Raw genomic sequence first — 23,922 nt, 5'->3', positions numbered from 1 at the left:
AATATACAGATGGTCCTCAATGTACAGCCACAACTGAGCCCAAAATTTACCTTGGCAAGGGAGAAATTTGTTAAGTGAGTTTTGCCCCATTTTCCTTGCCACGTTTGTTAAGTGAATCACTGCGGTGGTTAAACTAGCGAATTCGTTGTTGAGTGAATCCGGCTTCCCCATTGACTTTGCTTGTGAGATGGTTGCAAAAGGGGATCGCATGACCCTGGCTGCAACTGTCATAAATATGAGTCATTTGCCAAGTGTCTGAATGTAAATCACATGACCATGGGGATGCTGTATCGGTCATAAGTATGAAAAAATGATAAGAAGTCACTTTTTTCAGTGCCGTTGTAACTTTGAACAGTCACTAAATGAACTGTTGTAAATCCAGCACTACCTATATATGTACTTGTGTAATAATTGCATTAGATAACTGCATACAGGTAGCATTCAACTTGTGACCCCAAATTTATGCTGCTAACAACTTAAGGGAGTTTTGCCCCATTTTACAACCTTTCCTGCCACCGTTGCCAAGTGAATCACTGCAGTTGTTAACCTCACGCTGTTATTAAATGGATTTGGCTTCCCCGTTGACTTTGCATATCAGAAGAGTCACAAACGGCAATTGCATGACCCCTGAGACTTGAATAGAATAGAATAGAATAGAATAGAATAGAATAGAATAGAATAGAATAGAATAGAATGGAATGGAATGGAATGGAATGGGATGGGATGGGATGGGATGGGATGGGATGGGATGGGATGGGATGGGATGGGATGGGATGGGATGGGATGGGATGGGATAGGATAGGATAGGATACAGGCCACCTGGCTGGTGGGAGGCACACGCACGTGTGCGTCAAAACTGAACTGGGGTGACGGCTTTCGTGCCATCAGAGAGGGCACTGCATGCCACCCCTGGCATGCGTGACACCCCTGGCATGTGTGCCACAGGTTCGCCATCATGGGTCCAGGATGCTTTGGTCAGAAACTGGGAGAAGCAGAGCTTCCTTTGGCTGAAAAGAAAGGCCAGAAACAAAGAACCAAGGCAGCTGAAGGCTGAGTGACAGGAAATCGATGCTTTGTCTTTCTGTATATCCATCTTGGCTCCAGTCAAAGCACTTGTATCTTATCGTGTGGAGCAGATCAGCCAAACCCAAAGACCTAGAGGGTGTGTGTGTGTGTGTGTGTGTGTGTGTGTGCGTGCGTGTGTGTGTGTGATGGCTCCAGCAAAACCGAAAACCACGATGATCAGCAGGTTTAGAAGCTTCACGGGACTTTATCCAGTTTAAGCTTCGTAGGTTAATTTCTATTAAGATCCTCCAGAGGAATGGAAGCGATTTGAACGTTGCGAAGGGAAGTGCTGCATCTCGGCTAAAATAAGAGGCATCAGGAGAAAGCTGCAAAATACTCCCATCTGATCCAGCATCCTGTTTTTAACAAGGACCAGCTAGATGATACCTGGGAGGGTCTAGGACTTCCGCCCGACTACCCTTGACCATGCAAATGGTGAGAAAACAAACGGTGTTTTGGGCAAATGGGCGTCAGGTAGAGGCCCATTGGCCAGGGCCAATGGTTGGGGAAGGGCCAGCCAAGGAGGAAAGCTGGAGGTAAATGGGCGGAGGTGGAAGCTTGGAGGAAAAGGAGGTGTGGCCAAAGTAGGAACCTGAAGGTTCCATTCCAACCCGGGAAGATCCTCCTCCTCCTCCTCTTCATCATCATCACCATTACCCATGAACTTCTATTTTGATGTTGATAGAGCTCAGGTGTTGATAGACTACAGGTAATGCTTGACTTACAACCCTTTGTTTAGTGACTGTTTGAAGTTACAACGACACTGAAAAAAAGCAGCTTATTTCACTCTTACGACCCTGGCAGCATCCTCATGACCACGTGATCAAAATTCGGTCACTTGAACAACTCTATTTATGATGGCTGAAGTGAGACAAAAAGCTATCCAACGTCTTTTTAAAAACTTCCAGTGTTGGAGAATTCACAACTTGAGGCAAGTGATTAATTGTTCTCACTGTCAGGAAATGTCTCCTTAGTTCTAAAAGTTGCTTTTCTCTTTGATTAGTTTCCACCCATTGCTTCTTGTATATGTTTTAGCCTCCAGTCCCCTAATCATCTTTGTTGCTCTTCTCTGCACTCTTTCTAGAGTCTCAACATCTTTTTTATACCGTGGCGACCAAAACTGAATGCAGAATTCCAAGTGTGGCCTTACCAAGGCCTTATCAAGTGGTATTATTAACACTTCACGTGATCTTGATTCTATCCCTCTGTTTATGCAGCCTAGAACTGTGTTGGCTTTTTTGGCAGCCGCTGCACACTTGCTGGCTCATATTTAAATGGTTGTCCACTAGGACTCCGAGATCCCTCTCACAGTTACTACTATTGAACAAGGTACCACATATAGGGTTTTCTGCCAAAGCAAGGGGTTGGACTAGAAGACCTCCAAAGTCCCTTCCAACTGTTATTCTATTCTATTCTACTCTACTCTACTCTACTCTACTCTGCTCTACTCTACTCTGTTCTGTTCTGTTCTATTCTATTCTATTTGTATTCTATTCTATTCTGTCTTTTTCTTAAGTTTTGCAGGAGGTCTATGAAAGATTGCAATAATGAAATACAGGTAGTCCTCAACTTACAACATTTACAAATTCATCTAGTGGCTGTTTGAAGTTACAACAGCACTGAAAAAAAGTTACCTAGGATCGTTTTTCATATTTATCAAAATAAATATGCATCCCCAATGGCCACATGATCAAAATTCAGACATTTGGCAACTGGCTCCGATTTATGACGGTTGCAGTATCCAGGGGTCAGGTGATCGTCTTTTGCGACCTTCTGAGAAGCAAAGTCAATGGGGAAGCCAGATTCACTTAACAATCCTGTTAGTAACTTCACAACTGCAGTGATTGACTTAACAACTGGAGGAAGAAAGGTCATGAAATGGGGCAAAACTCACTTAACAACCATCTCGCTTAGCCACAGAAATTCTGGGCTCAATTGTAGTCAAACGTTGAGGACTACTTGCACTGATTTTAAAAAGCCCAGATTGTACGTTAACATAACAAAGCATCAGAGGTGGTATTCAGCAGGTTCTGACCAGTTCTGGAGAACCAGTAGAGGACATTTTGAGTAGTCTGGAGAACCGGCAAATCCCACCTCTGAGTGGCCCCGCCCCCATCTATTCTCTGCGTCCTGAGTCCCAGCTGATTGGCTGGGTCTTCTTTGGTTGCCCTGCACAAGAGAACGGAGCTGGAAAGCAGGTTAGTGGGGTGGGGAGGGAATGGGGATTTTGCAGTATCCTTCCCCTGTCATGGCCACCAAGCCACGCCCACAGAACTGGTAGTAAAAAAAAGTTGAATCCCACCACTGCAAAGCATGAACCCAACATGAATGAAGGCCTATATACAACTTCCCCAGGATGAAATTGCGGGATCCAATCTGGGTTGGTGACCAGGACCAGAAATGTTTGTCTTCTGAGCTTTTGGACTCATGCTAAAGCCCACTTTTGGGGGAATTTCTCTCCAGCAGAGCATGTGCTGCTCTGTGTGTGGTATTTATAGTGTCTGTTGTTAGTGGCTTTTAAGATATTGATTGGGGTGTGTTGATAGTGGCTTCTAAATCATGAACCCAATACCTAACACTTCAACTAAGGATAGCAAGAAAGAAATATAGTTTTTTTTTTTAAAAAAGGCAGAAATATTCCAGAAACTCTTTTCAAATCACCAGGAGATTATAACTGAAGAGAGATAATTCCCAGCGATCAGAAAGAGCTCTGTAAGCGTTTCCAGATCACTCCAGATCTCGAGACAACATCAGCCCCAAAGCTCTGCTTGATAACTATCTTGCTTGGCTCCTTTCAGAAAGAGCAAATATTTGCTTCCACAGATCCGCAGAGACAACTGCAATGCGCCCAAAAAAATGTGAGCTATGTGCAAACACAGAAAGGTTTCTCTCAAACAAGCTCAGAAATTGACATCTGCCCGTGGGGGAGGGGCTGTAGGGGGGGAGGCTCCAACAAGGCGTTGCAGCGTGGAGGCGACCATCACGGTTCCACTCAACCGCATTCTGTGCCCATGACATAACAATCGGGCACTGTTCTGATTGGCCCATCAAGCAAATTCGGTCCTCGCTGGATCTACCTGAGGGTGCTCCTAATCCCAAGAAAGGTCTTCTTCAAAATGCTTTGGTTTCTGCAATATTTTGGGGGGCGGCAGGGGAGGATTTCTCATACCTGTTGTCACAGGCCTTGCAGGTGGACACAATGCACGAAGCCCGAATGTGCTTTTGCTGCACTTTGGATTCGTGAGTTGTGTGAACCTAGCCATTGCTGTTTCTAAAGTAAAGATGTGTTTTGTTTTGTTTCGTTTCCAGAGGTGGTATTCAGCAGGTTCTGTCCAGTTCTGGAGAACCGGTAGCGGAAATTTTAACTAGTTCAGAGAACCAGCAAATACCACCTCAGACTGGAGATTTTACAGTATCCTTCCGCTGCCACGCCCACCAAGCCACGCCCACAGAACCGGTAGTAAAAAAAAATTGTTTTTACCACTGTTTGTTTCGTTACAGTTTTTATGGCAGAAATGTTTCCACAGAATTAAAAATAGGACTCATTTTTGAATGAAGAAGGAATAAAGAACAGTACAGGTAGTTCTCAACTTACAGCCATTCATTTAGTGACTGTTCAAACTTAGAACAGCAGTGAAAAAAGTGACTTAGGACCATTTTTCACACTTACAATTGTTGCAGCATCCAATCCATCTTCGATCAGAATAGAGCTAGAAGGGACCTATTGTGGTCTTCTAGTTCAGAGATGTCAAACTTGTGTCGTCACGGCAGTAAATATGACACCTCTGTTCCAGTCTACCCCCCTGGTCAAGCAGCATACCCTATACAAGTAGGGACTAACCTTTTGGGGATCCTGTGCCAAAAATTGCGCATGCACCAGCGCTTGTGCACTCATGTGCCATCACCCAGCATGCAATGCACGTCCCCCCTCTCCACGCCCCTGTGCATGCGCACGCAATTCCCCCCACACACACACCTGCACTGCGCCTCACAGCTGATTTTTTTTTCCGGTGGGTTTGAGGCCTTTTTCGGCCTCCCAGAGGCTTGGAAAAAGCCTCTGCAAGGCTTTTCAGGGCTAATTATAGGCCCGTTTTGTCACTTCCGGTATTACAAGAAGTGATGAAACGGGCCTATAATTCACCCTGAAAAGCCTCGCAGAGGCTTTTTCCAAGCCTCTGGGAGGCCGAAAAAGGCCTCAAACTAACCGAAAAAAATCAGCTGTGAGGCGCGCGCATGAGCAGTTACGTAAGTTTGCCTGCGGCTCACATGCTAGCACAAATGGCTCTGTGTGCCACTTGTGGCACATGTGCCATAGGTTCGCCATCATAGCCCTATACCATTTCAAGACAAGTGACTGTCCAGTCTCTTCTTAAAACCCTCCAATGACGGAGCACTCACATCTCCCTATGATCAAAATTTGGATGCTTGGCAAATGGTACGTATTTATGACGGTAACAGTGTCCTGGGGTCATGTGATCACCTTTTGTGACCTTCTGATGAACAAGGTCAATGGGGAAGCTATTTAATAATCATGCTTCTAACTTACAACGGCAGTGATTCACTTATAATAACTATGGTAAGAAAGGTCACAAAATTGGACAGAACCCACTTCACAACTGTCTTGCTTAGCGGCAGAAATTTGGGCTTCAATTGTGGTCGTAAGCCGAGGACTACCTGTAACAAGAATGTGGAAAAAGAAAGAAAGGAAGAAAGAAATTGAAAGGGGGAAAGGAAAGAAAAATGTATATGTTACAGCAGGGGTGTCAAACTCAATTTCATTGAGGGCCGCATTAGGGTTGTGTTTGACTTCAGGGGGGCGGGAGGGGCATGGCCAGCTTGACGTCAATTGTGTCAGGGGCGCCTGTGGCGGCCCGAGCACTCTGCCAGTGAAAACGGGCTCCTCAGCTCCATTTTCAGCTGCAGTGGCCGCCTGCAACCCTCTGCCAGCAAAAACAGAGCTTAGGAGAGCTGGGGGCGGCCCTCGTGAGCCCCATTTTTGGCTGCAACCGCCTCCTGCAACTCTCTGCCAGAGAAAACGGAATTCCGGAGCTCCGTTTTCACTGGCAGAGGCACCGCAGGCCAGTCCTGCGTTGTTTCCAGGGCAGCCCTGCAGACCAGATCTAAGCACACTGCAGGCTGGATCCAGCCCCCGGGCCTTCAGTGTCACACCCCTGTATTATAGGAACACCCAAACTCCACCAACTCTGATTTAGTCAACAAGTCAAGGTTAAAGAAACCATGGCTTGGGAATTGAATGACTCCAGCTGTTCAAGCTGAGCAAACAAATTGGAATGATTTCATTTCTGATACTTGCCAGGCATGGCCTTTTGTTGGGAAATTACCCGCTAGTCAAGGACGAGGGGTCAAGTGAGAGATTAGCTTTGAGTCATTATACAGGCACAAGAGACCTAGGATTCACACACACAGACGCACACACAGACACACAAGTTCCGTGCAATCTTGTCTGTTGGGAGAAGTTAAGATGCTAGGTTTGTTGACCAGAAGGTTGGCAGTTCAAGACCCAAGAATCACATGACCGGGTGAGCCCCCTTCTTGTCCCGACTCTTGCAAGTAGATAAATAGGTACCACTTCAGTGGGAAGGTAACAGCGTTCCATAAGCCTTCGGCATGTACAGGTAGTCCTCAACGCACAACAGTTCGGCACTGAAAAAAAGGCAACTTGTAACCATTTTTCACACTTACAGCCTCTGCGAGCATCCCCCGTGGTCATGTGATCTACATTCAGAGGCTTGGCAACTGACTCACGCTTATGATGGTTGCAGTGTCCTGAGGTCTCGTGATTCCCCTTTTGCGACTTTCCAACAAGGAAAGTCAAAAGGGGGAAGCCAGATTCCCTTAACCATCATTCGAGTAATGTAGGAACTGCAGTGGTTCGCTTAACAAATGAGGCAAGAAAAGTTGTAAAACGGAGCCAACTCGCTTAACAAATTTCTCACTTAACCACAAAATTTTGGGCTCAGTTGCGGTTGTTGAGGACTACCTGTAGTCATGTCAGCTACATGACCATGGAAGTGTCTTCCGACAACAGTGGCTCCTTGGACTTAGAAACAGAGATGAGCCCCCTAGAGTTGGATATGACCAGCCAGGGGAAACCTACACATTTGTTTATATTCCCAAGACAGGGCGAGCAGTGGAGAGATTCTTGTATAATAGGTGAAATACAATAACGTAGTCAACTTGAATTTTCCTGTGCGGATCCAGTTGCTTGCGCTTGCTCCCTATGCACCTTCATGCCAATCCTCAAGGACAAGAAATAAACAAACAGCTAAAAGCCATCATTCTGTGGTTAGTTCCTGGGTTATCCAGGACAAACACTCTGGATTTTCTGCAGAAAAGCTTCAGGCTGCCAACAAACAGAACCTCAAGGGACCTCTTAGAAATTAACCATTACCCAAAGTTGGATGAGTACAGAAACCAGGCAAGCTTGCTAGCAAATCTTTAAATCGCTCCAAGGGCCAAGAGTCAAAGGAAAAGGGAAAAACACATACCTTGACTGTCTGTGTAGCCTTTTGCTCTGGCATATGTGAAACTCCATTGGTTCCAGCTTGTGACAAAGGCCGCATCGCCAGTTGCATTTAATTGTAACAGATCCAAATCTCTATTTTCCTCCACCCTTGACCTTGCCTTCATATCGTTCTTGGCTTATCAGCCACTCTGTTACGAGAAAGCAGAGTTTTCTTTAGTTATTCTGGGATGAAAGAAGTTTGTCCCTGCTCCTAATTCTGGCACTGCACAAAGGCATTCTCAAAAATCTGTTGCATTTTCTCACCTTGGGGGGAAGTCGGATGGCAGGTAGGATCCCGAAACAGGACAAAATAGGTAGAAAGGGGCAGCAAACATCCAGCTAGTAAAACCAGTTTTGGTCACCAAGCTATAAAAAAGATGTTGAGACTCTAGAAAGAGTGCAGAGAAGAGCAAACCAAGATGATTGGAGGACTGGAGACTAAAACATACAATGAACGGCTGCAGGAACTGGGCATGGCTAGTCTAGCAAAGAGAATGGATGCTTTAGATTCAAAGGAGAGGCATAGGTATTATAGTTTTTATAAAACCTGTGTAAGACCACACCTGGAATACTGCATCCAGTTTTGGTCACCACATTACAAAAAAGATGTTGAGACTTTGGGGGAAAAAAAGTGCGAAGAAGAGCAACTAGGATGATTAAAGGCCTGGAGACTAAAATATAAGAGGAATGGTTCCAGGAACTTCGATAAGAATCAGAATTAGGATTATTTTATTGGCCAAGTATTGTTGGACACACTAAGAATTTGTCTTGGTGATAATGCTCTCAGAGTACCAAAAAGAAAAGATACATTCATCAAGAGTCAAGAATCATCAGGTACCAAACTTAATGATAATCATAGGATACAATAAGCAATCGAATCATACTAGGAAACCGTCAATATAAATCGTAAGGATAGAAGCAACAAAGTTACCGTCATACAGTCACAGGTGAGAAGGGATGGGTGATAAGGAGTGATGAGAAGATTAATAGTAATAGTAGTGCAGACTTTGTAAATAGTTGGACAGTGTTGAGGGAATTCGTTGTTTAGCAGAGTGATGGCGTTTGGGGAAAAAACTGTTCTTGTGTCTAGTTGTTCTGGTGTGCAGTGCTCTGTAGCGTCGTTTTGAGGGTAGACGTTGAAACAACTTATGTCCGGGATGTGAGGGGATCTATAAATATTTTCACAGCCCTCTTTTTGACTCGTGCAGGATACAGGTCCTTGATGGAAGACAGGTTGGTAGTAATTGTTTTTTTCTGCAGCATGCGTATGGCTAGTCTAGAGAAAAGGAAGTCTAGGGAGTGACACGATAGCAGTCTTCCAGCATTTGAGGTGATGCCACAAAGAAGAAAGGGAGTCAACTTATTTTCCAAAGCACCAGAAAGCAACACAAGAAGCGATGGATGGAAACTAATCAAGAAGAGAAGTGAGAGGAAAGAATGATAAGTTACTCTTATAATGGAATTTTTAGAAGATTCTTCTTTGCTCTTTCTCATGCTTTTCTGTTAGCTTCCTCTTTTTCTTTTTCTGTATAAAACCCCACCACAAAACCTAAAATGTGTTCAGTTACAAGTACACGATACATTGTTATAAGGGACATCCTCCCAAGGCAAAGAAGCCCTGCAGTGAAACAAGATAAGACACTGAGACACAGAAAACAATGTCATGCTGACCCTCAAGCTTATAGTTTATCTCCCTTTAGGATATAGAGAATAAGGGGGTGTGGGAAGGGCCTCTCAGGCATGGCCTGTTCTGTGCAGGGGTATAAAATGTATAGCTTGAATATGGAAGCTTGCTCTTCTTGTACCCAATCCACTTTGGAAGAGACCTGAAGGCCCGTTTGCAAACGCTTATTTTCTTTAATAAACCTTTGAATTGTGAACCAGACTTGCTTCTGTGTTGTGAGTATTGAATAATTCGGGTTTTATATCTCACGGAAGCAACCTGGAATTAAGGATAAACTTTCTAACAGGGAGGACAATTAACCAGTGGTATAATAGCTTTGCCTTCAGAAGTTTTGGAGGCTTTTAAGAAAAGACTGGACTGAAAAGCTATAAGATTTCCTGCCTGAGCAGGGAATTCGACTAGAAGATCTCAGAGATCCCTTCTACTCTTTTTTGCAGTTCTTATTAAAGCAACAATCAGCCAAATGCTCTTAGGGGAGGAAAATACATGCTCTGACATGATTCGGTAGTCTGTTTCCTTCAATTGCTGTGTAGCGTGTAGTAATTAGAGATCCACAACTGTCTTGAAGTAATGTTGCTATGGCCAGCCCTAACTACAGGCTGATACACCACGAATTTGCCCTATTCTTTGAACAAACCACCAGGAACCAACACGCTCATTTTGTGGCAGGAAGTTCTCCAAAGTAATTATGCATTGTGCAAACCCAGGAAACAAGCCTTTTGTTAGGTGTTGAAATCAAATAACCCGCTCCTGGTTTTGCAGGATTGGGTGAGCCTCTCGGTCAAGACCACACAGGCCCAGCAAGTTTTGCAGGATATGTCTTGAGCTGCTCTTCCAAGAAATTTCAGCTGAATGGTTTTTAAAGGATGCACAGTTTTAGGCCTTCCGGGGCTTTTAAAGCCCTCCTTTTGCCCTTTAACCCTTCCAAACTTCCTAAAACATAGTAGGAGAAGAGAAAGCAGCAGCTAAAGATTTGGGCATTACACATTTTGGGGCCAGCAACAAGAGATCCTGGCTAATAATAAACAGATTTTGGCTAATAATAAACAGCAATCCCATGGTTTTCTATGGGCCAGTTTTGCCAAAACCCAGAAGTGAATGGTGGGTTTTAGCAAAACTGTTATAAAATGCGGTCATGTAAACATGGGAAGCTGCAAATGGCTGTAAATGCAGTTTGGCTGCCAAGCGTCTGTGATGACCCAAAGAACCGTGGCACAAAGGCAAAACAGTCAGATAAGCAATAAGAGTCCCTTTATTGTCTCCAACTTAGCCCCCAATGTCCAGGTTACCTTTGGGCTGGAGAAAAACTCTCCCAGGAACAGCCTTTGACTGTAGAAAATGCAGTCCAAAACAAGGTACACACAAATTGTAACTTAAAATCCAAACAAACCAAACTGAAATCATTAGTTAGGCAGGAGCAGGAATTTCAGACTTAAAAACACAGCAAAACTCACACAGCCAGGAACCCAGATAAGCCATGACGATACAAGATAAAGTCACATTTGCTCCCAACAGCTTGCTGCATGCAGTTTTCCTTTTTAATACAGTGTTCCCAGCTGCAGGTAATGAAGGGAATCAGGGCCCTTTCCTCACCCTGTAAGCCATGCAACCCACCCTGCTCTCTTCTCCATTCCTCTTTGCGTGCTCTAGGATGAAGAGGGGGTGGGCCTGGGTCTTCCTCTGAATTCCCTCTCCCTTGCTCTACCTCTCCCCTGCTCTGCCCAGCCGGACTGTGCCCTTCCCGAGTTTCTTCCACAACCAATGGAGCCACACTCGCACTCCCTGTCAGTTGTTCGGCTTCCTCCTCCGAGTCAGATTCCAACAGGGGCGTGACAGTGTCCAACACGCAGACACATGACCCAAGTGCATGGGATTGACTGATGCAATTTAAAATCCAGGTCATAAGTATTCCCCAGGTAGGTCCATCATACCTTCAAATGCTCACTAAGTGATGGGTCGAAAGTCAAGGACTACCTATAACAATAAGTGATAACGACTTTGGGAGACAGGATGAACAGCCAGGACCAGAGCCAGGGGAACAGACAGATAAGAGGAGGTGACACCACAGAAGGAAAGTGGGTATGGCAAACATCTCAAAAGGGACCCTTACAATGCTATAAAAAGGTATACTGGGAGAACTGTATTTTCAGACTTGTAAGATTCTGTTAATGTCATCTTAAAACAGAATTAGTACTTCTGGATGTGCTTCTTGTCTGAACTACCTCACAAAGCTGACTTTCTGTGATAATTTTGGAAATACATGCATGGAGATACACATGCTCCTTTTAGGGTATGCATCTTGAAGAAAGGTGACGACCACACATTTGAGCTCTTAGTGACCGATCTCTTAGTCTCTAACGTACTGAAGATGTGCAAACATTTAACAGAATAACAGAATAACCAAGGGAGAGCTGTGGCTCACAAAGTTAGGATGCTGGGCTGACGATTGGTAGGCTAGTATTCGAAACCCGGTTGCTGGCGCAGGATGGGGCGAGCCCCCGTCACATGGTCCAGGTCCTGCAGCTCAAAAGCAGGTGACCGCGAGTAGATAAATGGGTACCACTTCAGCGGGCAACTTAACAGGGACATGAAAGAAGCCTCCAAATGGATATCCTGCAGGCAACAGTGATGTCCCCATTCATTCGTTTCAACCCGGAAGAACTTCAGTGCTCCCAACACAACTGTAGTAGTACAGAATAACAGTGTGGGAAGAGACCTTAGAGTTCAGAGGTGTCAAAGTTGAGGCCCACAGGCCGAATGTATCACGCACTAGCCATGCCCACGCCCGGTTTAGCAAAGGGGAAGTCACAGATACATCACATGACGCCGCCGTGACAATGCGAGTTTGACACCCCTGTTCTAGTTCAACCCCTTGCTCAAGAGGGAGACCTTAGACCATTTCGGACAAATGATTGTCCAATCTTTTTTTAAAAAAAACCCTCCAATAATGGAGCCCCCACAACTTCTGAAGACAAGTCATTCCAAGGGGTTAATTGTTCTCACTGACAAGAAATTTCTTCTAAGTTCCAGGCTGGTTCGCGCCTTGATTAGTTTCCACTTAATCTTAGCCAGTTTCAAAGATCTCCCACATTGAACCAGAGAAGACATGACAACTGTTTCCAGGACTTTCATAAAGAGGCCACTATACAATGCACAGTTGTGAGGAGAAGATTTTCCTTGCATGTGGCAACTGCAGCTGAATGAAAAAAAAAAAAGATGGGAAGATTGTAAGAAGCAGGTGGAACAGGAAATATCCATTTCAAATTGAGCCGGACAAAAAAAAAAATTTCAGGTTTACCTCTTTTACAAATTCTCCTCACTTATGCTCTGGTATTTTCATTTTATCCTTGGATAATTTCCAATAGTGCAAATGAACCCCACTCAGAAGGCTGTGATTTGAAATAACACACAGCTAAAAGAATGTCTTTTCCAGAGCAAACGGGTGTTGATAATCTTTTTGGATCGAGGCACCCCTGTCAGATTCCATACAACACTTTATAAATGTCAAAAATAAATCTCAAATCCCATTGTGGAAACTGATCATTGAAAAACTCAAATGTGTCTCAAAAGTCACGTGAAACCAGATTTATATAATAAAATTGGGGCCAATTAAAAAAAACACTTCCACATTTAATTGTTTCCCACAAAAGTAGTATCAGGAATCCTTATATACACACACACACAAATACACAAATTATGGAGGATGAAGAGATCCTACAGAGTATATTTTGGAGACGTCAAATTGTCTTATATCTTTGATTGTGTCACAGAACATAAGACCCAATTCTCTGTAAGTTTCCCAACTAAGATGCTATATAATATCAAATAAAATTCAAATGCCTTTGAGGACTGCAAGGATTTCCATTTTCTTTCCCAGTGAATTAATTTATCATGTGCCATCAAATTTGGAGTTTCTGCCACTAAGTTCGCTATTTTACTGTTATAACGATACATTGTACAGGTAGTCCTCAACTTACAACAATTCATTTAGTAACCACAACAGCACTGAAAAAATGAGAATGATGACTGTTTTTCACCATTACAACCTTTGCAGCATCCTCATGATCACGTGGTCAAAATTCGGATGCTTGGCAACTGACTTGTATTTGTGACTGTTGCTATGTCCCAGCGTAATGTGTACGACAAGCAAAGTCAGTGGGGAAGCCAGGTTCAGTAACAGGGTTACTAACTTACCAAATGTGGTGATTCGCTTAACTACGGCAAGAAAAGTCGTAAAATGGGGCAAAACTCATTTAACAAACTTAACAACTGAAATTTTGGGCTCAGTTGTGGTCATAAGTCGAGGACTCCCTGTCCTTTTTAATGTTTCCTTTGTTGTATATTTTTTACTTTAAAAAACATTTTCTATGGTTTTCTTTTCAGGGACGATGCATGCATATTTTCTTTTTATCATGATACTCTCTTTTTTACCTTTTTGTCATCGGTTTGAAAGCCATAAAACCATAAAAAGCTCAGCTACAATTTGCCTTTGGAAAGTGTTCTTTGGCATCGGTACGGGGGTCAAAGGACATGCGAAAGGGTGCAATTCCCTTCCTGCTGCCAAGACTCCTGGTGCCACCTATGCTTTTTAAATCATGTAAAAAGGATTTGTGTGTGTGTGTGTGTGTGTGTGTGTGTGTGTGTGTGTGTGTGTTAAGGGAGCACATGGCTTTTGGGGAAAAGTGGAATGTGAGTGGGAAGTGCTAAATGCCTTTGCAGAGGCTTCTGCCCTTCCGCTCAGCTCTGGCAAGCACTTTCATCCTGAGCTGTGATTTAAAACAAGCAATGAGCTTGACTGGCAGAGAAATGGCGGGTGAGATTGGTGGAGAAGGAACTGAGAAGATTTGACACCGGGAAGAATGAGACCCATGCAGGTAGTCCTCAACTTATGACCACCATTGAGACCAAAATTTAGCTAAACGAGACAGCTGCTAAGCGAGTTTTGCCTCATTTTACGACTTTTCTCAAGTGAATCTTTGCAGTTAAGTTATCACTGCCCCTGATAAGAATCACGAAAAATCTAAGTCTTTATCTCAAGAAGAAAAGAAGGCAGCATCAAAGGAATGGTGTTCTGACCCAAACCTTGTACCAAGGAAACAAACACGGAACAGAGGTAAACAGCAAAACCTTTTAATGATTCTGTACGAATTCTGTTCCTTCACGGTTAAAAGGCTATTAAAACTAATTGTCTCTGATAAGAACGAGCCTTGCCAAGATTGTGCAAGGCTGCCAAGATAAAGTTGCCAAGAAATATTTCAAACACAAAGAGCCTCCAAACACCAGCCAAGATATCCTGCACTTCCACAAGGCTTGAGTGCAAAAACTTCTTTGCTTCCTGCAAAGAACTCCAGTTTCTCAGCTGGCTTTTATCTCTTAAGGGAGGGGACAATACCTTGCAGCCTTACTCCCGAGTCGCCCGTGCTGCTGCTGCAGCTGCTCTTTCCTTTGAGCAGCCCTGCGTGCACGTGCACTGGGCACAGGCTCCTTGGGGACCTCTTCATCACTGCTGCTAGCTTCCACAATCTCCAAAGGCAGCACTCCACTCCCTGATGGTCCTGGCCCCATCCCTGCCTCACACGCAGGCCCCTCATCTGAGTCCTCGCTCTCTGAGACCTCAACCGTCCGCACCTGCTGCCGGCAAACCACAACAAATGGATGGCTTCTTCCACCCATTTTACCCTATCTCTTTAGAACTCCCTCTTCCCACAGTTACAAATGAAAGCTGCTTTTTTCTTTTAGCCGCACAAAAGAATCAAAGATTTCACACGCCCCCCTCCATGGACCCAACCTGGCCCAAGAGAGCATTTCTCTTCCCTATATTATGGAGTGACATTAATGAGATTTTAAACAATGCTCCTGGCTTCCAAGGTCAGCCACTGAGACGTAAATGTCATCCCAGCAGCAAGGCCTACCGAATTCCTGGGAGGAAAGATAACACCGCAGTCGCCAGTCCAGTCACTAACCATACATCACCCTGCATCCTGGGTGGCTTGGGAGAAAAATAACCCTGAAAAATATCCCTTGTTGCTATAAGCCAGGAGCTGTTCCGTGATCCAGTAGTCCTGGTTGTTGTTGTCAATCTCCACCTTCCCTTCTCTGCTAACTAAAGATGGTGTCCTACAGATTTAGCAATCTAAAGGCAGGATCACGGCTCACAGCATCTCCAGCAATCCTGCAAATATGTTAGGATTAGAAATCTCAATCAGTAATATCAATACCAGACTAGAATTTCTGTAATTGGAGTCAAAATGATTCAAGAGTATCTTAGATTGGAGAGGAGTGTGGTGGGAGCAGGAGCGATGGAAAGATACAAAGCAAAACAGGAATCTAAAGTGGTGTTTCTTATCCTTAGCGTCTTTATGATGTGTGGACTTCAACTCCCAGAATTCCTCAGCAAGCAAAGTCGGCTGGGGAATTCTGGGAGTTGAAGTCCACACCTCACAAAAATGCTAAGGATGGGAAACACTGCTTTAGGTGTCTATTTTGCTTTCTAGAACTGTTGCGGCACGGTGGTTAGAGTGCAGTACTGCAGGCTACTTCTGCTGACTGCCAGCTGCCAGCAGTTCGATTCTCACCGGCTCAAGGTTGACTCAGCCTTCCATTCTTCCCAGGTTGGTAAAATGAAGACTCAGATTGTTGAGGGCAATATGCTAACTCTGTAAACCGCTTAGAGAGGGCTGCAAAAGCACTGTGAAGCAATATATAAGTCTAAGTGCTAGTGTTATTGCCATATCCTCACTGGCTGATCTTGGAAGCCATGAACTTTGTTTAAAATCTCATTCATGTCACTCCATAATACGTGGAAGAGAAATGCTCTCTTGGGGCAGTTTGGGTCCTCAGAGGGGGAATACGCAACAAGACGACGTGTAAAATCTTTGGTTCCTTTGTGTGGCTAAAAAAAAAAAAGGCAGGTTTAATTTGTAATTGCGGGAAGAGGGAGTTATAAACAGACAGGGTGAAATGGTTGGAGGAACCATCCATTCCTTTGACGCTGCCGTTCTTTCTTCTTGAGATAAAGGCGGCCCTCCGAGATTTTTCGTGATTTTTATCGCAGGCAGCGACAAGAAAGAGAAATGAAAACCAATCCATCCAAAAGAAATCTGAGGCAAGATCAAAAAGAAATAAGCAAGGAACAAATTCTAATCCACCCATAATTGAATAAGGAGGCAGATTCTCATGATTGAAGGGGTTTATCTACCATCTGAGATCAGGGTACGGAAGATAAGAGAGATGAAAACTCAGAACAGCAGACAATTAGCAATAGCACTTAGATTTATATAGTAGAGAAACACTGGTTTAGAGATATATCTCCTGTCTCCAAACTTTTAGAATAACAGAGTTAGGAGGGACCTTGGAGGTCTTCTAGTCCAACCCCCCGAAACCTATACCATTTCCAAAAATTTGTTTAATAACTGTGGCAAAAAAAGTTCATAAAATCGGGTATGCTTCACTGAACAACTGCTTGCTTAGCAACAATAATTCTGATCCCAACTGTGGGGGACATTTTGAGAACTACCTGTTTCACAAAACTGAGAGGGCTGTGTCAGCAGCAAACACCTACCCACATACCCTATTCTCCTAATGTAGGTTTTTCAGGACATCTAAAACCTGTCAGATAGTCCTCAACTTACAACTATTCCCTTAGTGACTATTCAAACAAAGGCATTGGGGGAAATGACTTAGGTCCATTTTTTTTCACACTTATGACCCTAGCAGCATCCCCGTGGTTGTGTGATCAAAATTCAGACGCTTAGCAACTGGCATGTACTTAGGACAGTGTCCAGGGGTCATGTGATCACCCCTTGCAACCTCCTGACAAGCAAAGTCAAGGGGGAAGCCAGATTCACTTAACAACCATGTAATTTACTTAACGACTGCAGTGATTCACTTAACAGCTGTGGCAAGAAAGGTCGTAAAATGGGGCAAAACTCACTGTGTTGCTCAGCTACGGCAGTGTTGAGCTCAATTGTGATGGCAAGTCGTGTACTACCTGTATTTAAACAGGCTGAAAAATACGTACCTGCAAGGATACTGTTGGAAGGGAGATGAAAGCCCCCTTCTGAGGCATTTCTAGGAAAGGAACTCCTGCAGAAAAACGCTGCTGGGTCCCATTTTGTCATTCAGAAGGAGAAATTACCTCAGGGATTTCACCCGGATAGGAAAAAGAAGGGCGCAGCCTTGTTCCTGCATTGCTGGGGAAAACTGTACAATCACGGAGGGTGGAAGAAAATATCCCAGCTGTTGAAAAGCCATCTGTTCTCTTGTTTTATAGCTTGGCCTTAATGATCAATTGTGATGGGTGGAAAATCAAGGGCCATTATTCACTGGGATTGCTCTTTCAAGTAGACCATGGAAACAAGGAGGGAGAAAAAGGTGAACAGACTGTGGCCAGTAGAATTATGATTACAGAAATACTGCCTAAAGTAGGATTTTAGACCAAAAGCTTAATCTGTTTTGTATTAGGGACTGCACTGAAGAGAATTTGAAGTTTTTCTATTTTTCTTTATTCCTTTGCATCTTCCTTTTCCCAATTTTTTAAACTGTTCTTTTTTCTTGCTTTTTTATATTGTTTTTTTACAGAAATTTAATAAAGCTTATCAAGTCTAATGGTAAGAGCCAGGGATTAGGGCAAAGTATTTAATACAATCAGAGCTGAGATCCTATACCATCCAAGAAACGTGGCTGTCAAGTCTTTTCTTAAAAGCCTCCAGTGATGGGAGACCTACAACTTCTGAAGGCATGCTGTTCCACTGGTTAGTTGCTCTTTAGCTTTAGGTTGCTTCTATTCTTGTTTAGTTTCCGTTCATGGTTTTTTGTCTTGCCTTCTGGTGCTTTGAAAAATAGAGTAGAGTAGAGTAGAGTAGAGTAGAGTAGAGTAGAGTAGAGTAGAATAGAATAGAATAGAATAGAATAGAATAGAATAGAATAGAATAGAATAGAATAGAATAGAATAGAATAGAATAGGAATAGGAATAGGAATAGGAATAGGAGTAGAGTAGAGTAAAATAGAATAGAATAATTGAATAGGAATAGAATAGAGTAGAGTAGAGTAGAGTAGAGTAGAGTAGAGTAGAGTAGAGTAAGTAGAGTAGAATAGAATAGAATAATTGAATAGGAATGGGAATAGAATAGAATAGAATATTGAATAGGAATAGAATAGAATAGAATAGAATAGAATAGAATAGAATAGAATAGAATAACAAGAGTTGGAAGGGACCTTGGAGGTCTTCTATTCCAACCCTCTGCTCAGGCAGGAGACTCTACACCAGCAGTCGCCAACCAGTGGTCTGCAGCCCACTAGTGGGCCACGAGAAAATTGTAGTGGTCCGCAGAAACACAAGGCTGTGCCGCCCATATGGGCTGGGGGAATCCTCCCCACCCATCACTGCTTTCCTGGAAAACTTGCCTGCTAAATTGCTATTTTTCCTTTTTCTGACCATCATCTGTTCTGCTGTGCTGGGAGATTTAGATTAGCTAGGAAGCAGGAAATGGTTGGGTTTCTTGCTTTCTAGCTAGTCTTTAGATTTTTGGCTCAGCACAGCCAAACCTCCCTTAGGACTGAAGGTTTGCTTGCAAGCAAATTCAGTGCAGACTCACGGCAAGCAAATTGGAGAGACTGAGGTAGCCGATGGCAGACAGATAGATCACTGAATGATTCTGTGAGCAACTCAATCTGCCTGCCTGCTTTACCTGATTTTGGGTAAAAGTTGCTCTTTTTTTAATAAAAAAAATTCAAAATTTATATAAATATTTATAATATTTATATCCAAGCCATGCCCAGCCAATCACATGACCACCAAGCCACACCCACAAATTAGGCCATGCCCACAGAACCGGTTAGTGGTCCCTGGGATTTAAAATTATGAGTTTGGTGGTCCCTGAGGTCCAAAAGATTGGCGACCCCTGATCTACACCACTTGAAACAAACGGTTGTCCAATCTCTTCTTAGAAACTTCCAGTGTTGGAGCATTCACAACTTCTGGAGGCAAGTTGTTCCACTGATTAATTGTTCTAACTGTCAGGAAATTTCTTAGTTCTAAATTGTTTCTCTTCTTGATTAGTTGGTTGGTCGACCCCTTTTCTTTATGGCAGCCCCTCAAATATTGGAACAGTGCTACCATGTCCCTAAGGTCCTTTTTTTCAACAGACATATTCCTGCAACCATTCCTCATATGTTTTAGCCTCCAGCCCCCTAATCAGTGGTGGGATTCAAATAATTCAACAACCAGTTCTCTGCCCTAATGATTTCTTCCAACACCCAGTTCACTAAACTGCTCCAAAAGTTAACAACTAGTTCTCCAGAAGTGGTGCGAACTGGCTGAATCCCACCACTGCCCCTAATCCTCTTTGTTACTCTTCACTGCACTCTTTCCAGAATCTCAGCATCTTTTTTATGTTGTGGTGACCAAAATTGGATACAGTACACCCAACGGTGGTCTTGCTTACATATTATAGAAGATTATGGGAACTGTTGCTCCATTGTGGTGGATGAGAAAAACTACATTTGTTTTTTTTATGGGGGTTTCTGTCACTGCACATTTACTCTCTAATTATATCACCCAATTTTTTTATTTCCTGCAGGCAGTAAGCTATAAGACTTTTCCAATTAAAAGAGATCATCTTTTTAAAAAAGCATGCTTGCTTGGTTTTCTTGGCAACAGGTCTAAAACGATGACATCAGCAGCCAGAAAAATCCAGGTGGGCTGGCACTGTGTGCTCTCTTAAGCAAACCCGGTAACTGAATCTGAAACTATATTTATGCCTTTATGGAAATTTGTTCTGGAAGACATGTGGAAAGAGAATGAGGTTTCACCCAAGAGAAAAACAGGAACCATCAGAAGAGTACGGATAGTCCTCAACTTAAAATCATTTTTTTAGCCACCATTTGAAGTTACAATGGTGCTGAAAAAAGTGACTTATAACCAATCTTCCACTTACGACCACTGCAGCTTCTCCACAATCAGGTGATCAAAATTCAGGTGCTTGATAACTGGCATGTATTTATGACAGTTGCGGTGTCCCAGCGTCTTGTAATGGCCATAGGCAATCCTCCCAGCTGGCTTCCAACAAGCAAAGTCAGTAGGGGAGGTTGGATTCACTTAACGACTACATGATTCACTTAACAACTGCAGCGATTGTCTTAAGAACCAGAGTTTTTTTTTTAAAGCTGATACAAACGGGTGCTACTCACTTAACAACCATCTTGCTTTGCAATAGAAATTCTGGTCCCAGTTGTGGTCGTAAGTTGAAGACTACCTGTACAGTCCAGTGTGATGTTTCTCAAGACATATCACTTCTTCCATTGTGAAATATTCATAATTTGCAATGGGAGAGTCCTGCTAACTTGTTGCAGCAAAACGAGGCAACGGATTTGTTAGTACTTGCTGTTCTCTGCACATCCCCCAGGGTTTTCCATCGAAGCTAGCTGTCAATCATAGTGTCTTAGGTGAGACAGAAAAGCCTCTTTGCTATGAAGCCGAAGGTGAGCTTAGCCGATCTCCTAAAAGGATTTCGTGGTTAATGATGACTATGCCACTGTTGGAAGAATTATCCTTCTTTCTTTTTTAAAAAACAAACTCTATTGATTACAAAACCAAAATATCAAACAAACACAACACACAGAAGAAGAAAGAAAAGAAATAGAAAAAAGAAAATGATTAAAAAACTAACAATTCTACTATCGACAGTCTATGGTTCCTTGTTTGTTGTCAATATTGGTGACACATTTACAAATACATCTTATTGCGAATATATAATTATGATTTACATTTTACGTTATTTACTAATATATTTTCTATTTTTGTTTTATTCAGTCATACCAGCATTCCCAGCTTCTATAATATTCTGATGTTTCTTTTTCCTTAAGTGCTAAGGTTAATTTGTCCATCTCTGCACAGGCTGTTATCTTCTGTATAACTATCTCCTTTGTTGGAATATCGGCTTGTTTCCAACACCGTGAAAAGGTTATTCTGGCTGCGGTAAGAATATGCAATATTATATATTTGACATTTTTAGGAATTTGTCTATTAAACATCCCCAATAGGAAGAATTCTGGTTTTAATTCAATTTGGTCTGCCGTTATTTCCTCTAACCACTTTTTTATTCTATGCCAGTATCTTTGGGCTTCAGTGCAGGACCACCCTATATGAAAAAATGTGGCAACATGATAGCTTGGAGCAGAAACATAGGACGTAGCATTACATTATTAGAATGGGAAAAGGTTTGGACAAGGAATAATACAATTACAAGATCAGCAGCATATAAAGAAAATGCCTATAAAATGTTTTATAGATGGCATCTCTCACCCTTGAGAATAGCGAAAATGTCTCCTAACATGAATCCGAATTGCTGGAAATGGAAGAATTATCCTTCTGGGTTCAGTTCCAAGTGGGGAAAAAGACACTGGAAACATGGAGGCTGTTTGGAAAGATGATTTAATGGTGGAGAGGACCACACGGCTTGGAGCTCCAAAGTAAAAAGAAGGACGATCACGTGCTTCAAGATGAAGGAAAAGAAGGAAGGGCTGATATGTTGAGAGTGCCTGGGTTTTATACCCTCTGTTGGGATTTGAATTGGAGCTTGTATTCTGACTGGTTGTCGGGACTCCCATGGGGCCATGCAGGGGCAACTCTGTAGGCTGCCCTGAGTCCCAGGTTTGATTGAGCCTTGCTGGATGATGATGTAATGAAAAGGCTTTAGGCAATTCCTATAGTTCCAGCTGGAGATCTTTGTTATGTAAAATATTCTGGCCCATACCTTAATGGCCCACCCATTATAACAAAGGTGGAGGTGAGCTTCTGCTTCTGAGGTGAGTTTCTGCCTCTTACTTTCTACTCTTTTTTTTAGGGGAAATACTCTCCTTTTTTAATATTTCCTAGGATATTTCATTTTTTCTAGGAGAGGGGTGGGTGATAACTTCCTACACCACAATAAAAATGAGTCACCTAAACATAGAGCCAAGATGATCTACGTGCCTCAGAGAGGCGATAATCGTGTGATGTATTCAAAGTGCCGGATTAAAATGGTTTCAATTCCCCCCTCAGCTACGAAAATCTTGGGCCAGTCCATCTACCTCAGCACAAGACCCAAGGTGTGGTAGTGCTGAAGGTATTGGTTTTAGGAGGGGGTGAAGGACCAAGAATGAAGCCCTACTACTTACCCATGGTAGCTCTGTGAATAATTTGGGGTTGTTCACACTCTAATCCAGCGTTTCTCAACCTTGGCCACTTTAAGATGGATGGACTTCAACTCCCACAATTCCTAGGCCAGCAGGCTGGGGAATGCTGGGAGTTGAAGTCCACCCATCTTAAAGTGGCCAAGGTTGAGAAACACTGTTCTACCCAGTCTAAGATTTTTTTTTAAAAAAAAAGACTTACTTCAATATACCGACACAGTCACACCCACTAAATTTTAACCATTTGGAGGACATGGCTTGGTTGATGGAGTATATATTTCCTAAATGAAATGTTTACGATATGGTATATGTGTTCTGGCTGTTTATTGTCCTTCGTTTCAGTACTGTGCATCTTTCGTTCCAGTTTGAATGGGGATTGTTGACCACAATTGTTCACAGAGTAGTGCTTTGCTTCATCCCTGTGGGATTGATGTAGCAAGACCGCCTCATCAGCGGATCAATACATATTTGTATGTGCATTAAATGCTTTCCTGTATAGATTTATAGTTCTGAATCATCTGATGTTCTACATTGCTTTATTGACCAATGCCACAAGTTTGACTAAAAAGCTTCTAAATAAATCAAAGCTGGCTAACTTCAAAGACATCCTATAAAGGGGAGAAAAAAGCAAAGAACCAGATAGGAGAAAGGAGGGAGAAATCTATAAATAGACTGTAATTATGATTAAAATACAAAAAGGCCATTTGAAGTACCATGCCTGCTTATTATATTGAAGAAATTACCATTATTATTGTTTGTATTTGGTACATATTTAAATCTAAGCACAATATGATTCATTCTTTAAACATAAAAGACCCTTTTTTTTCCTCATTCCATTTCCTAAGACCTATTTAACAATGGAAATACTCTCATCTTAGCCAGACAAATCCTGAATTTCGTCACAAGCACATAAAGCTACTCTCTGGAACATGTCCTTCCTTCCTTCCTTCCTTCCTTCCTTTATTCTTCCTTGTTCGTTTCTTCCTTCTCTTCCTTTTTCTTCCTTTCTCCCTCCTTCCATCCCTCCCTCATTCTTTGTCTCTGTCTCTCTCTCTGTCTTTCCCACCTCCCCATATAAAAGACAGTTTGCTGGCCGATTAACTATTTCCCACTCTCGTCTATCATTCTCCCATCCATGTATCAATCATACCTGGCCCTGGTTAGTTTAAGAAGTCAACTGGCTAGAGAAGGGAAGTTAACAGCCCACCAGTGGTTAAACTCACTCCAGCACAACAGGAAGTAGGAGAAAAATTCTCTGCAGCAACCCAAAGTCATGGCAGGGTTCCAAGAAGAAAACAGGTTAATGGTTTACCAAAGGCCCAAAGCTTTGCAGGAAAAATGCACAAATGCTGATAATAAAAGCACTCCCGCAGTGTTTGCTGTCTGGAGGTCCTGGGATCAAGTGAACTATTTATTTTATTTTATTTATTTATTTATTTATTTGTCAATTGTTTACGAGATAAGTAAAAGTGT

General features: G+C 42.8%; 1 long non-coding RNA gene across 1 annotated transcript in view; it reads right to left on the bottom strand.

The window, feature by feature from the left end:
- Positions 1-5,381: 5,381 nt before the first annotated feature.
- The window catches only part of LOC148126775 (uncharacterized), a 279,119-nt gene continuing 260,578 nt past the window's right edge, over positions 5,382-23,922 (bottom strand). Inside the window, exons 2-4 of the long non-coding RNA XR_015741572.1 lie at positions 10,869-11,053; positions 7,575-7,740; positions 5,382-5,739 (exon numbers count right to left, since the gene is read on the bottom strand). This is a non-coding gene — a long non-coding RNA (uncharacterized LOC148126775). The remainder of the gene's footprint in view (positions 5,740-7,574; positions 7,741-10,868; positions 11,054-23,922) is intronic.

Source organism: Pseudonaja textilis, chromosome 2 (assembly GCF_049901715.1).
Source record: "Pseudonaja textilis isolate UNSWEBS1 chromosome 2, rPseTex1.2, whole genome shotgun sequence".
Lineage (NCBI taxonomy): Eukaryota > Metazoa > Chordata > Lepidosauria > Squamata > Elapidae > Pseudonaja > Pseudonaja textilis.
This window is presented reverse-complemented; position numbering and strand designations above follow the sequence as displayed.